Below are 6,105 nucleotides of genomic sequence, written 5' to 3'. Positions count from 1 at the left end.
TTTCTCACAAACCTGAAGAAATTAATACTGAATGATACAGGGACATGATGAAGTTTAACATTGAACCAGACCTTGAAAGTGGTAGGCAGAAACCTATGATGGCCATGCAGTCCACATTTGAAACCCAGTTTGGACAGCAATCAAAATGGCAGTTACTGGAATGCATGTAAACTTCGAAGACCCTAGGATATAGTAATCCAGCAAAATTGGATCATCCCCAGAGGGGAGGAGTCACAAGAAGATCTGCCCTACACAGACTTCCCGATATCGATCTTACAGCGAAAACAAGCTCATTCTTATTCAGATTGAAGAGGGGAGGGGAGAATGGTAATTCCAGATATTGTCTACAGACACTTGATTTCTGAGAGTGGTATATTGTCAATGGCTCCAATCAGGAAGGAATACCAAAACACTAGACTTCCACCTTTCACAATAAAGAAGACTGGAATACATGGTTTAGCAGTTCGAGACTGTAAGCCGACAGATTTAGAAGGGGAACACGAAGGAACGTCTAGAGTCAGCTAGATTACCTAGACTACAGGGTAAAGCTGGAGAAATGTGTGTGTTTGATCAACTTACAAAACGGGAGCGTGAACAACTAAAAACCACTGGTACGAGAAACTTAATAACAATACACGAGTGATTTTGAGTCATCGAAAACCTATGCAGCTCAATTTAGCATAAGAAAATCAGAAACCTAGAGTCTGTAGAGGAATATTCGCAGCCGAACAGAAGAGGAAATGTATGAATAAAGCTCATAAAAGGAGAGAATACATATACTTAGGAAACTGAAAGATTTACGTCAGAAAATATCTTCTGATGGTTTGTATACAATGAAAAAAGGCAAGTTTTGAAGTTGCCTTTCATAAAGATCCAAAGAACATTGAATTAATATAAAACGAAGAGAATGGCTAAATCAGAATAGTAAGATGAAGATCCAAAAGTCCAGAAAGATGAGAAAAGTGTTTGAAGTTGAACAATCTCAGATAGCGGAATGTTGAAGATGAATGGCAATGAGGACATTTTTCATTCAGGGCCTGTGAGAATACTGTACAAACAGATGAACTGAAGTTCAGTAAAGACGTCAGCTGAGGTGAGTAGATGGATGAAATGAAGCGATATATTGGTGGAAGGCAATGTGAACATATCCACGAAGGATAACAAGAATAAACAGAAGATGTTTAACACCTGTACTTGGAAGATGGAAAAAGACCCATATTTCGCGTAAAAGAAACACAGTCTGTTAATATTGGATTGTCCAACAGGTTAGGCAAACGAAGGAAATTCCATGAATGGAGCAATTGGTAACCGAGGGAAAATGAACTTTAAGTCATTCCAGGGACTTTCCTTATGGATCTACTGCATAGGTGGAAAACCTTTTGTCACACAAACGTTCACTGGAGAATAAACCTGCTGTATACCTGGTTTGGAACATATACAGAACAATTTTGTTGGTGAAAAGACTTTATAATGGAAATTTATGAGGCTCTTGAACTGTTAGAAATAAATTCCAGGATGAAATAATTTAATCCAGATTGATGAAGTGTTAGTGAGATATATATACTACTACATGATTTACTTCATCAGTTTTCAGTTACAACTAGGGACTCATTTGTAATTTGTGTTGTAGCTCCTATAAATGTCAATATAGGGTTTACGTCGTATATGCCAGTGCTTTACTAAATTACCTCCCTAGCTACATCCTAATTTTTTTGTTATGTTTTCGTGTTCATCGGTGGACATTGAACATCTTTAAAGGGGGTACTGTGACAACACGATTTTTTTGTCAAGTGAATGCAGTTAAATCTATTTATGAGTAAGGATATATCACATACTGTTGATAATAGAAAGTATTTTCCTCACTGATCACCGTTAACGAGGTCTGTTTTGATTGTGTAAAGATGTCCATGGAACGATGTATTGAAGCACATGTATTCTGCTACAGGCACGGAGGGCCAAGCCATTATTGTTAATACAGCTGCGGAGCTGGCCGATAGCTTATTATTAGTTTCGTATTTTGTATTACAATTGCTATCCGGTTGTTGGTCAGACGATGTTATTGAACGTGTAAGTGAAGGAAAAGAGTATTAGAGTTATATTACGTGTATTAATGTTTATAGAAGATATACATTGTTATTGTATGAATTATCGTTATAGGGTTAGAGAATTATCCAGCAGTGATCCCAACAGCAATTTCCAGCGATCCAGCAATCGCTTCACGTGCTAATTTCCATAGTGACGTGTTCTTTGAAACAGTCCAGTACTGCGTCTGTACTGTGTCCGAGGTCGGTGTGTTTGTTGTTGTTAGAGTGAAGCGATGGACATGAGAGGTGATTTCCTCAGTTTGCCCTGAGCTTGAAATGTTATGTGTATCCATGTTACAAATTGTATTAATATGTTGGGGATCGGATTTATGGGTATTCAATCTAATTTTTACTTATACCATCAAAACAAACTTAAAGTATATTTTCATTAAAACTATATAAAATAAAACAAAAATGTAAAAAATAACTATCGATTTTTATTCTCACTACATTTTCTGATTACATTCATCTAAAACTCAAAGTATATATTAAACTATCGTTCTAAACTACATGGTATATATTTATTGATATTTAGAAATGCAAATTATAATAAAATTTTTTATTACTAAATTATATCTGCTATAACATTTCACCTTTATCACTTATTTTACAATTATATAGAGATTCTCGCAACATATACTGTTTTCACATGATAATAATCATCGTATTGTAATATTTGTTCATGCCCACATCTGATATAACTATGTTCTTTACGTGAAGTTTTTCTTATTATGTCATTCTAACATTAATATAATTATATTATTATAATATCAGTTAATACGATAATAAGGAAAACATACATTTTTCTATGTACCATCCTCTAATAAATAATTACATACATATATGTACCATAAATAATCCAAATTTCCTCAACATTAACCAATTATAGTAATAGTAAAAAGTGGAAAACATATGATAAACAATAATGTAGGTCAACCATCCCCCCTTTAGTTAAAAAGTCAAGTTTTTTGTATTAATTGTATTAATCAAAACATAGTGTGTTTGTTGTACATGTATAATATTTCTTAATAAGTTAATTTCTAATACATATGTACATGTATCTTTTAATTTTTCGCATTTAATAACAAAATGATATCTATCCTCAATATCACCGCTATTGCATGATGTACATATTATCAAAATAACATTCAGTATTATTATAACGACAAACATTAATACATGTACATGTATTCAACTTATGTCTTGACAAACGCAATTTTGAATGCCTAAAGATATGGTTGTGTGAAAACTAAAACCCTCATTAATATGTTTGTATAATAAACACTTTGTATATAACTCGAACTTTTCACTACACTATTAATACAACATTCTAAGTTGTCAATATCTTGTCGGCTAACGTTATCACTTTGCCATAAATAAGCTACATGTATATTCCAATACTAAATTATTCATTCCTTACATTGTCAAGCCAATCACTTCTCTTCTCAAGAATTTCACGATAGCAAGCACTTCCGCATTTACGATACAATTTTCAGAATTCTTTAACTTGATCCAATATTTGAAGATTTTCAAATTCCTCACATTAGGTACTGTTCCTAATTCCTGATTTATCATATAATTGGCCGTACTAGTTGAGAATTAATATTGGTAATTCTAAATTCCGGGGATGAAGTAACATTTAGCAGATTCCTATGGCGTAAACTATGTTTCCATACGAGATTTGATGACCAGAATATGTTCCTGATGGAACAGTTCATTTATATACAATCTAGATATGTACTCGTTAAAAGGAGCTACATTGTAATATTGAAATGATTTAAAAATAAAATAAAAACAACGTAGTTGTTGTTTGTTTCATTAATATGTGAAATGTGTGTAGCCATGATGAAGCAATTATAGATGTAATATCTTTTTTATATTTTTTTTTATTATTATTATTTTTTGAAGAGATTTTACATGGGTACAAAGAGCATTTACATATGACATTCACATTCATTTTTTTAATCTAAATCGTCATATACATAAATATAATTTAATTTCTCTAATACTGTAAACAGAATTCTTAACACGGGCTATAGGTGTAATATTGATGTACCATATCGTCGTACTTAGCGCTCAGTGTGCTTAAAATGTATCTCAAAACGAGGCACTTATTAGGTAAACGGAAATATAAAATGTGGCTGAAAAACCGCTAAAAGGGGTAAGTCATATTTTAAACTCTATCCTAACTCACGGCACATTAATTATATGTAATCTGTCGCAGTAAACATACATATTATATATCGACAAATGAACATGACACAAAAACAGATGTCAGTCAATGGCCACCAGGTTTATTATTCTGAAATTCCGGGACAACATGTCCCCCAGCAATCAGCACTAAATCATAGCTATCGCTTTAACACTCATAATTTGTTCATTGTAAATCATTTCCGAGAGAGTGTAGCAAATAAGTAAGGAAGTAAGTAAGGGGTTACATTGCTAATCACACCATTCTAGGCTTCAGGGAACATCTAGATCAGGGAAGATGTATTCGATTATCATCTCTATCCCTTCCGTTTGGGTACACTGACATAAAACGGTCGTCTGACCTATTTCTATGAGTTGTTTATTTCTAAAGGATTAAAGTATCTTTCTGGTGGTTCTATCGAAGGATGAAGTTGAGGAAGGTATCGATGATGAAATTTAAGATTGTGTTGCCTCCCTTACAACTTTCGTTTTTTGTACGCCACAGTAAACTGCTTTTTAGCAGACGATATATGAATAGCCCAGCTGACAAATGTCATTCTTGTAAGGTAAAATTTACTGTAATTTGGCAGTTTTATGCTGAACAACTTTTTTTTCTAAAATTTGAAAATGTTGTTGATAATTTAGAAATGTGTCATCTTTTTAGACACAAAACTGTTTTAAAATCGCATATTGGTGTGCCGCGCAAATACAAATCACGAAATATACTTAGGTCTATTTTGTATTCTTCTTGCCGTTGTTCAGGACACATTATGCAGGATAAATATTGAGCTTCCTGCAAAGCATCCTCGATACCCCAGGGGTTACTATCACAGACGTTATAACCACCCCATATGTTCTGTATTACTGCTTTATTAAGTTGGAATTTGAGTTTCCTTGAGTCCCATAGCTGTACTTTCTTCACTAGCACATATCTGTTCTTAATAAATTGTTCCAGTTCTAACAATGTCATCGGATTCTGAAAGTTCATCTTCCTAATTCATGGCTTTCTTGGCTTTATCATAAGCCTCTTGTTGTTTTACATACCCACATGCCTTGGTACATCCTCGATACTCCAGGGGTTCCGATCACTTACGGTCTCTACACCCTGGACAATCTCATAGTAAAACTGAAGGCAGCTCAGAGGGAAAAATCTGAACCAATCACATCTCTTGTAGGCATGCTATTAACTTATTTTCCCTAGAGTTGATATCATCCCCTCTGACCCCAGTTTCATGAACATTTCTTAACTTTAGGGAATCCCTTAACTTAAAATTCTCCATATGAAAGCACTATAAACGTTTAGGAAGAATATATGAATTCCTTAATTTACTGTAATGCTTTCCTGTGGGATTGTTTTAGTTAAAGATGCTCCACCGCCGACGGACCATAAACGATACTCAGCATGTTAACTATAATTGGTGTTTAATCGTGTATATGTATGTCTAATTAACACAAAAATAATACGAAATGATTTATTTTGCTTTTGGTGCATGCGGAATCAGTATTTCATTCCATATAGGATATAGTGTCATGGAATTTTTTCGGGATGCAATTAATTATTTTTCATATTTTTAACATGAAGTACAATAAGAAGCTCAAACCTTTCAATGATGGTAATGGTGTAAAGTAAGTAACTTTTGAAACTGAAGTAAAATACTAAATCGTCTGCTCCTGTTTTTGATAGTGAAAAAATACCATTTGTCAGCGGTGGAGCATCTTTAAGGAATTCCAGTTAAGATATGTTCATGAAACTGGGGCCTGGTATTCCAGTTGATCCAGTCTATAGCTGGGAAGTTAAAGTCTCCCATCAATAGGTAGTGTAAAAACTTTA

Source organism: Argopecten irradians, chromosome 1, assembly GCF_041381155.1.
Source record: "Argopecten irradians isolate NY chromosome 1, Ai_NY, whole genome shotgun sequence".
Classification (NCBI taxonomy): domain Eukaryota; kingdom Metazoa; phylum Mollusca; class Bivalvia; order Pectinida; family Pectinidae; genus Argopecten; species Argopecten irradians.
Note: the sequence above shows the minus strand (reverse complement) of the source record.